Below are 12,896 nucleotides of genomic sequence, written 5' to 3'. Positions count from 1 at the left end.
GGCGGGCCAGTCCATAGCATGAATTCCTTCCTCTTGCAGGAACTGATGACACACTCCAGCCACATGAGGTCTAGCATTGTCTTGCATTGGGAGGAACCCAGGGCCAACCGCACCAGCATATGGTCTCACAAGGGGTCTGAGGATCTCATCTCGGTACCTAATGGCAGTCAGGCTACCTCTGGCGAGCACATGGAGGGCTGTGCGGCCCCCCAAAGAAATGCCACCCCACACTATGACTGACCCACTGCATCTCCAGACTCTGTCACGTCTGTCACATGTGCTCAGTGTGAACCTGCTTTCATCTGTGAAAGAGCACAGGGTGCCAGTTTAAATTTTAAAAAATTGAACCTTCATTTAACCAGGCAAGTCAGTTAAGAACAAATTCTTATTTTCAATGACAGCCTAGGAACAGTGAGTTAACTGCCCGTTCAGGGGCAGAAAGACAGATTTGTACCTTGTCAGCTCGGGGGTTTGAACTTGCAACCTTCCGGCTACTAGTCCAACGCTCTAACCACTAGGCTACCCTGCCAATCTTGGTGTTCTCTGGCAAATGCCAAACGTCCTGCACGGTGTTGGGCTGTAAGCACAACCCCCACCTGTGGACGTCGGGCTCTCATGCCACCTTCATGGAGTCTGTTTCTGACCATTTGAGCAGACACATGCACATTTGTGGCCAACTGGAGGTCATTTTACAGGGCTCTGGCAGTGCTCCTCCTGCTCCTCCTTGCACAAAGGCGGAGGTAGCGGTCCTGTTGCTGGGTTGTTGCCCTCCTACGGCCTCCTCCACGTCTCCTGATGTACTGGCTTGTCTCCTGGTAGCGCCTCCATGCTCTGGAAACTACGCTGACAGACACAGCAAACTTTCTTGCCACAGCTCGCATTGATGTGCCATCCTGGATGAGCTGCACTACCTGAGCCACTTGTGTGGGTTGTAGACTCCATCTCATGCTACCACTAGAGTGAAAGCACTGCCAGCATTCAAAAGTGACCAAAACATCAGACAGGAAGCATAGGACCTGAGAAGTGGTCTGTGGACACCACTTGCAGAACCACTCCTTTATTGAGGGTGTCTTGCTAATTGGCTATAATTTCCACCTGTTGTCTATTCCATTTGCACAACAGCATGTGAAATGTATTGTCAATCAGTGTTGCTTCCTAAGTGGACAGTTTGATTTCACAGAAGTTCATTGACTTGGAGTTACATTGTGTTGTTTAAGTGTTCCCTTTATTTTTTTGAGCAGTGTAGAATGCTGTGCAAATATTCAAATAAGCCAAACATATTCTTGCTGATAAGTGGGTCTGTGAAATTCATCGAGGTAATATGTTGGAGCCGCTGAGCCCCTGAGCCATATGGTACAGTGTGACATGTTCATGGAAATTACAGACATCAAATATGAATCAAGTTGTTGTTACCTTCATTTACAGTAACACTCAAGTGTGTTTATGTGAGTGTGTGTGTTTAATTAATGTTTCATTCACTGAATTAATATGGATGCTTTTTGACCCATTTCATAGTTGTGAAAAACCTTTCACCTCCTCCATCTCCCACCCTCAATGGTTTCATTTCACTCAACCAACCTACATAATGACCCCGATTGGCTGTAAACCCTCTCTTAGATTAAACAGCAGAGAACCGTGGAGTGACAATGGACTAAGAAATCAATCAGCCCCATTACCATTACTTACTCAATACGCACCTGCATGGCTACAACTTACCAACTACTTGCTTTCATTGTGAGTCTGTGGATGGATGTACCAACTACTTGCTTTCATTATGTGTCTGTGGATGGATGTACCAACTACTTGCTTTCATTATGTGTCTGTGGATGGATGTACCAACTACTTGCTTTCATTGTGAGTCTGTGGATGAATGTACCAACTACTTGCTTTCATTGTGAGTCTGTGGATGGATGTACCAACTACTTGCTTTAATTGTGAGTCTGTGGATGGATGTACCAACTACTTGCTTTCATTGTGAGTCTGTGGATGGATGTACCAACTACTTGCTTTAATTGTGAGTCTGTGGATGTCCTTGTAATACATTCACTAATGGATGACTTCTCGTTTTACTGATCAATGATTAGGTTTCAAACAACAAACACAGACTTAATCAAACAAACACACACTAATCTTCAATGTTGCCTCTATTAAAGCACAGGCACTTCACAGATGAACATTCTGTGGTAATGCACTATTGAAACTTCTCTTTGCGGTAATGCACATAATGATGGTGACAAGTATGTGTAATAGTGGGCAGCCTGGCACCCTCGAGCGCCAGAGAGGGGGAGCGGGAGCCAGCGTGACAAAGTAACCTGAAGAAGTCATATTCTAACATCAGGTGTGCTTTGTATTTGTTTATGTACTGTAGGTTCACCAGCTGACCTATCAAGGACCGGATTCCCACTGTGAAGATGAGCAATGCTGCAGCAGAATCTGTTTCTACCTCTACTACCTCCTCCTTTTCCAGACATGAAAGGAGACATCCCTCAGTTAGACAAAATGATTGTCATATGCTGTGCCTTGGTCAATCTGAATGATTCTGTTGTGCCATTTGAGTAGAGAGCAACGTCACCTTGTCGTCATGACAAAAGTGCCCCTTAAACTGAAGGAAGCGCCCCTTAAACAGAAACACAGTTTCATAGTAATCTATTTCCGTACACTTGTATGAATATATCAAATGTAATTTGGAACCACATGTAAACATATATTGTTTATGATACTGTAAACATACTGAACTTTAATAATAGAATATATTGTTGTGAAATTTCAAGTATTTTGTGTGCCATCTCTGCATTGGCTTGCCTCATTGAATAAAATGTATTTCTTAAAGCCTAACGGTTATTTCTTTCTTTTACAATTTAAACACATTTAGCATAGAATATGTAATTGTTGTAGTAGTCTTAGACAAACCATCTTCATTATCACAGTGGTACTTCCTAGTGCCACTCAGACCTTCTGGGGGAAAAAGTATCTGGCATTGAACTTGGTAGTAGTACGTTTTAAGCTAGGACCCATCATCTCCTGCTTCGACACTTCATCTTCCTAGATTACAAGGGTTGGATTCGCACTAAATAATTTCATGTCTGCACATGGCATGTACAACATCTGGTATAATAATTAGCCTCATTTACATTGTCTACTGGTATGGTACTGGTTTTTAAATTGAGAACATATAGCTCAACAATATGTAAACAATGTGTGAGTTAAGCTATTCTCTGCTACAGATGCACTTTCCAGTGGTGAATTACAAAGGCCCTAAAGGCTAATACCATCATACTGTAGGCCTATGGCTGCAAAGGCATTGCATGCCATTATCATCAAATGCAAAATGGGTTCACATGGTTGATATCCAGAGATTACAACTGAACAAAAAGGTCATGTTCATTTAAGAATACAACACAGAAACACAGACAAATAAGAGACAGATTCCCTTCCCCTCTTTATTGCAGGATTGGGATCTGTGATGAATCAACATTGAATAATAGTTTTAAGTTAACAATTAAAACAAGTTTAAACACTTCACTTCAAAGAATCAACAATTTATGTAATAGAATTTCAAAGTGTATAAGTAAGCTAACTCAAATATAAAGGTTAGTAACAAGTTATCTATTATTACTAAAGCATAATTTCAGGTGAACAAAAAAAAGTAAATACCAGAGGAGGCCTACCTCACTCCATGGGTCCCTGATCTACTTGGGCAGCAGATTTCTATTCAGCCCAGCAACAGCACACTTGACTATCAACTAATTTGCTAAATTGAATCAGGTGTTAGTGCTGAGCTGGAACAGAAACCTGCACACCCAGCAGGGTTGGCCTGCTCCAGTTGTAATAGGTTAATACATTGTGTGTGACTTTAACCTGTGTTTTTGTTTACAACATTTGCTAACATAGGCACAAACACACCGAGTGCACAAAATATAAGGAACACCTTCCTAATATTGAGTTGCACCCCCATCTGCCCTAGAAACAGCATCAATTCATCGGGGCATGGACTGTGCAAGGTGTCGAAAGCGTTCCACAGGGATGCTGGCCCATGTCTCCAATGCTTCCCAGAGATGTGTCAAGTTGGCTGGATTCCCTTTGGGTGGTGGACCATTCTTGATACATACGGGAAACAGTCAAGCTTGAAAAACCCAGCAGTGTTGCAGTTCTTGACACACTTAAACCGGTGCGCTTGGCACCTACTACCATACCCCATTCAAAGGCACTTACATCTGCTCGAGCTATGCATTTGGTTTACTAACTTGCTAGCTAAATGGCTACTTGCAAGATAATGCTTCTTGGTTAAAACCAAAAAGACAATCAATCCCCCCCAGTTCCTTAATTTGTTCTGTGTGTAGACAAAATTGAATAAAATTACATTTGAAAAGGACTAATGGCCCTTATGTTGGCAGTACTATATATAGTACAGGAACGGTGTGAAGGTATGAAAATATGAATACCGCCCAACCCTATCTTCCATGTCTGGATTTTGCACACTGGCCTTCTTCTCAACCCTGTTCTTTGCGTACTGTTGTATGACGTCAGTGTCAACACGTGGGCACGTTCGAGGTCTTTGTTATTCCGAGCATGTTGCGCAGATGGGCAGGTTCTTGAAATGTGTATAGAAACCCTGGATTGCTGATGCTATGTATTGCACATTGAGAGGCTTAGAAGCCAACAGTAGGAGCAGTCCTCCATAGGAATGATTGGATTTCTACAGTATTTCAATCAATTGTTTCAAGGACAACATAACATGTATTTAAGTATTTTTATTGTTGTAATGGGGACAGTAGCATTAGTAATCTCTTTTTTTTCATTTTATGTTTTTTTTCACATAATATTTACAAATATATATCCAGGTGTTTGTAATAGAATAAATGTGTCCAAAACGAATGTAGACGTTAATAATAAATGCATTTCTATAGCTTCCAAAATATACATTCTTTATAATGTTGGGGGTGTCAAGTAGAGGCACGGTGGTTTTACCAGCACCCCCTATCAGTCAACTAGTCTATATAAAAATCATTGAGATCTTGGCATGATGTCTTAAATAATTGCACCATGGAATCCGATCCAAAAGTGAGAATGTTCCTCAACAGTAAAACTCTTTCAAGGTTACATGATGGCATAAGAGTTTGTCATATGACCATTTTAAGTGCATTTATATTTATATTTTTATAATATTTTAACTTTTTATTAACGGCTGTTGCTTTATTACAGAGTTGTGTCAATGAGGCGGTCGATTTTCAATTGGCTAACACTTTGTGCAGGCTGGAATATGGTGCGTTGGGATGCGATCGGAAACTTTAACATTTGCAACAAGCATGGTAACAAGCATTTGTTGTTACACCCCTCTAATTACAGACTGCAATTACCACGAGTTACATGTTATTACAAGGTAACTATGAATTATCACAATTAATTACAACACTTGTTACAGTGTAATTACATATGTAATTACACTGTAATAAAACTTTTTTTTTTTTAAGGAAGTGTTACCCTAACTACAATCTGGACCCAGTCTTGTGAATTACAAAAGCATATAGACTTCCTGTAGTCTCTTAGTGATGAGAGAGAAGAAGAAGCACATTGAGATGAAGCACAGTATGCTTGACTGCCACTGCCACTGCTCAAATAGAGCGTAATACTTGGATATGACATGTTTGGACATGTAGTGGGTAGTCGTACATCAGAGACGATTGATAAAACAGTTAGCTAGCAGAGGAATAGCACAGTCAGGGACTTCAATTAGCTGCACAATTTCACTTCACTCTCCACCATTAACTTTGACGTTTTATCTGTCCTTCTGAAATTGCCTGTACTGTATCTAGCATGTAATGGCTGGTGTTGTTTGTCATGGTTTTCTTTCCCCTTCTCCATTCTCAGTCACTGTGGACACAAGAGTAATAGCTGGATCATTGCAGGGATTTGCCAGATAAACGTTGTACTCAGTGTCATAATTTGTGCCCAGAGGGGACATATAGTGTATGTTGTAAGTGTATGACCCCAAAAAGACTGCTGCTATGCAGAGCATATACTCTTCCATCTTTTCCCTAGCAGTTTGTGGCAGCTTATGTTTTAACTTGTTGTAATTCACCATACATTATGCAGAGGTATTTGAGCGATAGTGTAACAAGCACTAGACTAATATAATACCGTGCAAATATTCAAATAAGCCAAACACATTCTTGCTGATAAGTGGGTCTGTGAAATTCATCGAGGTAATATGTTGGAGCCGCTGAGCCCCCGAGCCATATGGTACAGTGTGACATGTTCATGGAAATTACAGACATCAAATATTAATCAAGTTGTTGTTACCATGTGTTTATATGAGTGTGTTTAATTTAATGTTTCATTCACTGAATTAATATGGATGCTTTTTGACCCATTTCATAGTTGTGAAAAACCTTTCACCTCCTCCATCTCCCACCCTCAATGGTTTCATTTCACTCAACCAACCTACATAATGACCCTGATTGGCTGTAAACCCTCTCTTAGATTAAACAGCAGAGAACCGTGGAGTGACAATGGACTAAGATGTACAAATGTACAACATACCAACTACTTGCTTTCATTGTGAGTCTGTGGATGTCGTTTTAATGCATTCACTAATGAATGACTTTTTTTTATTGATCAATGATTAGGTTTCGAACAACAAACACACACTAATCGCACTATTGAAACTTCTCTTCCTTTTAATCTGTAGCAGAACCACATGCCCATTGTAACATATCTATTGTAACATTTTAATACAGCTTGTTTTCTTTGTATACGGTATGCTGTCCAGAATGGATAAACAACCAGGGTTGTGTGTGTGTGTGTGTGATTGCAGTGCTTGGCTACTAGAATATACCCTTCCTTTCACTAAAAGTCAATTGAAGATCAATATCTTTCAGTCGTGATTTCCAAAGTGTCAGACTTGTGAATTACAACAACATATAGACTTCCTGTAGTCTCTTAGTGACGAGAGAGAAGAAGAAGCACATTGAGATGAAGCACAGTATGCTTGACTGCCACTGCTCAAATAGAGCATAATACTTGGATATGACATGTTTGGACATGCAGTGGGTAGTCGTACATCAGAGAGAATTGATAAAACAGTAAGCACCAACACTTGTTAAATAGTGCAAAAACAAGGAAGAAATATTTGTGGAAATATATCCATGGGGGGGGGGGGGGGGCAGATTTAGATACCAACGTCCTACAGAGCATTTGTCATGGCCCCTTAAGATATTAATATGTGTAAAGAAAAAAGAAACAGGTAAAAAGCCTCTGTTTGTGGTTTTCAGACAACTGTGCAATGTAAAAAAACAAATATTAAGGAAAGATCTGTAACGGCGTTCGTCTGTTGAAAGAAGAGAGTCGGACCGAAATGCAGACGGGAGACTCCGGCAGCGCAGGAGAGGAGAAAAGCGCTGGCTGCGCTGAACAGGCGAGGCGCACTGGAGGCCTGGTGCGTGGTGCTGGAACTGGTGGTACTGGATCGAGGACACACACAGGAAGCCTGGTGCGGGGAGCTGCTACCGGAGGACTGGTGTGTGGAGGTGGCACAGGATAGACCGGACCGTGCAGGCGCACTGGAGCTATTGAGCACCGAGCCTGCCCAAGCTTACCTGGCTCGATGCCCACTCTAGCCCGGCCAATAGGAAGGGCTGGTATGTGCTGCACCTGGCTCTGCACCCGCACTGGAAACACTGTGCGCTCCATAGCACAACACGGTGCCTGCCCGGTCTCTCTAGCCCAACGGTGAGCACAGGGAGTTTGCGCAGGTCTCCTACCTGGCATAACTATTCTCCCTTCTATCCCCCCCCCCAATAATTTTTTTGGGCTGCTTTTCCGGCTTCCAACCGCGTCGCCGTGCTGCCTCCTCATACCAGTGCCTCTCCGCTTTAGCCGCATCTATTTCTTCCTTGGGAAGGCGATATTCTCCCGGCTGCGCCCAGGGTCCTTTTCCGTCTAATATCATCTCCCAAGACCAGAAGTCCTTATATTGCTGCTCCTCACAATTAACAGGGAGAGTAGGCTCAGGTCTGACTCCTGAGTCAGCCACTCTCTCTCTGCGCTTTCCCCCAATAAATATTTGGGGGTTACTTTCGTTTTTTCGCTCTGCGTCGCCGTGTTTTCCTTTTAGACTCCATTCGTCTATAGTCCTCTTCGCACTGCTGAAGCGAATCCCAAGCGGGCTCCTGCACTCGCTCTGGGTCGGCTGCCGATAGGTGGTGGGTGTTTCTGTAACAGCGTTCGTCTGTTGAAAGAAGAGAGTCGGACCGAAATGCAGCGTGTTGGTTACTCATGACTTTAATGAATGAAAACGCGGTACATGAAATAACTGAAACTAAATACAAAAACAACAGAACGGAACGTGAAACTAATTACAGCCTATCTGGTGACTACAACACAGAGACAGGTACAAACACCCACGAAATACAAAGCGAACTCAGGCTACCTAAATACGGTTCCCAATCGGAGACAACGAAAAGCACCTGACTCTAATTGAGAATCGCCTCAGGCAGCCAAGCCTATACCACGCCCCTAATCAGCCGCGATCCCAAATAATACAAACCCCAATAAGAAACACAACATATAAACCCATGTCACACCCTGGCCTACCCAAACATATAACAAAAACACAAAATACAATGACCAAGGCGTGACAAGATCAGGGAAGGAGCAGGATGTTGCTTTTTTTGGCAGATTTTTTAAATGTACAAAATCAAACATCAATGACCATTGGTGGTTCTAGTGTTAAGGTGCTAGGGGGCAGTATTTTCATTTTTGAAAAAAAACGTTCCTGTTTTAAACGGGATATTTTGTCAGGAAAAGATACTAGAATATGCATATAATATAATATAAGCTTTGGATAGAAAACACTAACATTTCCAAAACTGTAAAGATATTGTCTGTGAGTATAAGAGAACTGATGTTGCAGGCGAAAGCCTGAGAAAAATCCAATCGGGCAGTACCCCAGGTTTTGAAAGCGCTGCGTTCCAATGACTCCCTATTCAGATGTGAATGTACCATCAACGAGCTTATGCTTTCTACGTATTCCCCAAGGTGTCTACAGCATTGTGACATAGTTTTACTCATTTCTGTTGAAGAATAGCCGTAGGCGGCCACATTGCGTAAGTGGTCACATGGTGGCTCCGAGAGAGATTCTTGCGTAAAATACAGAGGAAGCCATTACTCCAATCAGTCCTAGAGAAAAACGAATTGTCCCGATGGATATATTATCGAATAGATATTAGAAAAACACCTTGAGGATGGATTCTAAATAACGTTTGTCAGGTTTCTGTCGATATTATGGAGCTAATTTGGAATATTTTTCAGAGTTGTGGTGACCGCAATTTCCAGGCGATTTCTCAGCCAAACGTGAAGAACAAACGGAGCTATTTCACCTACAAAAATAATCTTTTGGGGAAAAAAATGAACTTTGGCTGTCTACCTGGGAGTCTCGTGAGTGAAAACAATCGAAGTTCATCAAAGGTAAACGATTTAATTTGATTGCTTTTCTGATTTCCGTGACAAGGTTGCCTGCTGCTAGCAAGGCATAATGCTATGCTAGGCTATGATAAATTTACACAAATGCTTGTCTAACGTTGGCTGTAAAGCATATTTTGAAAATCTGAGATGACAGGGTGATTAACAAAAGGCTAAACTGTGTTCCAATATATTTCACTTGTGATTTTCATGAATAGGAATATTTTCTAGGAAGATTTATGCCCGTTGCGTTATGCTAATTAGTGTCAGATGATGACAACTGTCCCGTTCACGGGATGGGTGTCACTAGAGGTTAAAACGCAAAATCATCAGTGATGATGTGACCTTTGCAGCATGATGAGACAGCGAGAGAGAGCATCCCAGTGTTAGCCAATCAGAGCGAGAACAGGTGGCATGCAGCAGACCAGTACCAGGCAGAAGAAGGAGCAGACTGCTGGCTTCTCGTGTATGTCACGTCTGTTCCAGGATGTCTTCTCACACTGCTGTCTCGCTCTCGTATCTTTGGAGGTGTCAGCCAGGGCATTAGCAAAACAAATCAGACCAAATGCCTTCTTTTCCCTGGACACAAAAGGCATAATGATGATGTGATGATTGTGCCAGGGCTGCATGGAAAACACATTTACGCCATGCTGAGAGAGTCTTGCCTGTAGCACAGCTCTCGCCTGATCTCCTCAAATAGGCAATAATTGATCTGCAGGTTCATCATCTGGCCCGTCAAGTCACATTAAAGAAGTGTTTTTTTTTACCAGCAGTAATACACATATTACCAAGGTAAAACAACATTTATCTCAAAGTTTGGTGTTTTACCCTGGTCTATGAGTGTTGACGTTTGTGCCTTTATAGGACTCCTATGGCATTCTATGGAGTCAACAGTCATGTATCACGGTCAGTTGGTACCCTACATAAAAGCATCATCCACACATGACCATTTCACCTCTGAATAGATCAGGAAATAAACATATGTAAAGTCCTACACCAGTCTCCTTTTCATCTTATTTATCAGCTGATTTATTTAACAATAGGCACAGCTCAATAGGTGGTCCAGGTATCCTCATGGCATGGCAAGTGGGCCTTTCCTCTTTTGTTCTCTATTGCTCCTCTATTGTAAATCAAGCAAGTGGGAAGCCAATGACATCATTAACCCCCATCAGACTAACTCTTTGAATGCCCAACTAATTGATGTTTACAGTTGTGTCTAAAAAACACTATTTAAAAAATTGTTTTAAGAATTGTGTGTACTTTACTGTATTTATACTAACAGTAACATTTCAAAAATGACTAGAGGACGTCTTTAAGTATCCTTCTATGGTTTCATAGGAATACTGTATACACTGAGTGTACAAAACATTACGAACACTGGCTCTTTCCATGACATAGATTGACCTGGTGAATCCAGGTGAAAGCTATGGTCCCTTATTGATGTCACTTGTTAAATCCACTTCGATCAGTTTGGATGAAGGTATAAGGACAGAAGGCGAGACCCAAATGCAGACACAGGAAGCAGATGGTTGAGCTCCGATATTTATTAATCCAAGGGGTTGGCAAAAGGTAGGTCGGGGACAGCCGAGAGTTCATAAACTGGGTCAGAGTCCAAAACAGTACCAGACAAAGGGCAGTCTCGATGTCAGGCCAGGCAGGGGTTCAGTAACCAGATCCGAGTCAAAACAGTACAAGGGGATAGGCAGGCTAGAAGACAGAACGGGCAGAGAGGTCGGTCAGGCGGGTTCGGAGTCAGGACAGGCAAGGGTTGAAACCAGGAGAACTAGAGCCAAAGGAGACTGGGAAAAAATAGGAGCAATGAAAACCGCTGGTTGGCTTGACAGACAAGTTGAACTGGCACAGAGAGAAACAAAAGGATATATACACAAAGGGTAATAAGCGGGGAGGAGACCGTTTAAAGAAGGATTTTTTAGCCTTGAGACAATTGAACCTGGATTGTGCATTTGTGCCATTCAGAGGGTGAATGGGCAAGACAAAATTTTTAAGTGCCTTTGAACAGGGTATTGTAGTAGGTGGCGGGCACACCGGTTTGAGTGTGTCAAGAACTGCAACGCTGCTGGGTTTTTCACACTCAACAGCTTCCCGTGTGCATCAAGAAATTATCCACCACCCAAATTACATGCAGATTCAGATTCAGATCAACTTTATTATCCCAGGCAGTACATAAAACATGAAAACACAGAAACTACACAAAATAAGGGACCAATATACTATTTATTATACAGCCTAATGTCTTTTGGAATAAAAGAGTCCCGTTATGTTTTTAATTTCTTTTGAAGATGTCTCTTTTCCCTTGTCCGGCTGCATGAAGCGGATGAGTGAAGCGGATGAGTACTGTCCTGTAAAATGCTTTCAAGTTTTAGGAGGATGAGTTTTGTGTACAGGTTGGTGGCTGATTATCCCTTCCCGCCATCTTAATCAAGCGCTGAAGCTTGACTTGGTCTTGCACTCGCATGTTTCTGAACACACATATCAGACCCGAAGGACAACACACTCTGCAGGGCAGATTTATAGAAAATTTGTAAGACATGGCGGTCGACTTTAAGATGGTTCAGTTAGATTAACTGCAAATTCTTGCAATTCCTTTATCTTTGCAAAGGCACAGTCATTGAATTTCAGTTTATTTTCTATTTTGATTCCCAGGTACTTATTTGTGGTCACTCTATCGACTGATTCCCCATTGATCTTAAAAGGGGGTTGTGGAGTTTTGTTCCTTCTGAAATCAATTTACATCTCTTTTGTTTATTTCAAGAAAGTTATCTGCATACCACAGGACAAATGTTGCTGTTTTTCTGTCAAAATGTTGAAGAGAGGCTTGGTCTGTGTAAGGGGTGCGAACTGGTGGCAGAGAAGTCAGACGCGGGAGAGAAATAATTGTGTTTGCAACTGCACAGTTTATTAACAAAACCCACCGGGAAACAGAATAATAAAATACATGGGTACATAACCCAACGCACAACAGGACAGACGTGCACAAGCACTTACAATAAACAATCACCGACCAGGACATGAGGGGGAACAGAGAGTTAAATACACAACATGTAATTGATGGGATTGGAACCAGGTGTGATGGAAGATAAGACAAAACCAAAGGAAAATGAAAAGAGGATCAGCGATGGCTAGAAGGTTGGTGACTTCGACTGCCGAAAGCCTCCCGAACAAGGAGAGGGACCAACTTCGGTGGAAGTCATGACAGTCTGGGTGGAGGAAATCCACAACAGCGGTGTCATCTGCATATAAAAAATGTGTGGGTTGCATCAGAGGCTTGACAATTGTTTGTGTACAGTGTGTATGTATAGGTGAAAGTACGCAACCTTGAGGGGTTCCCATATTCACCGTTGTAGTAGAAATGGTGGAGTTTAACTTCACTTGCTGAGTACGGTTCACAAGGAAACTATTTATCTACTTGATCGGTA

At 42.0% G+C, this 12,896-nt stretch overlaps 1 protein-coding gene across 1 annotated transcript in view; it reads right to left on the bottom strand.

Moving 5' to 3' along the window:
* LOC124017325 (polypeptide N-acetylgalactosaminyltransferase 9-like) overlaps positions 1 to 12,896 on the bottom strand; it is a 96,720-nt gene that overhangs the window by 24,143 nt on the left and 59,681 nt on the right. The gene's annotated exons all lie outside the window — the stretch shown is intronic.

The sequence above is a fragment of the Oncorhynchus gorbuscha genome, unplaced genomic scaffold (genome assembly GCF_021184085.1).
Source record: "Oncorhynchus gorbuscha isolate QuinsamMale2020 ecotype Even-year unplaced genomic scaffold, OgorEven_v1.0 Un_scaffold_18:::fragment_4:::debris, whole genome shotgun sequence".
Lineage (NCBI taxonomy): Eukaryota > Metazoa > Chordata > Actinopteri > Salmoniformes > Salmonidae > Oncorhynchus > Oncorhynchus gorbuscha.
The sequence above is the reverse complement of the archived record's forward strand: the minus strand, read 5'-3'. Positions and strand labels throughout refer to the sequence as shown.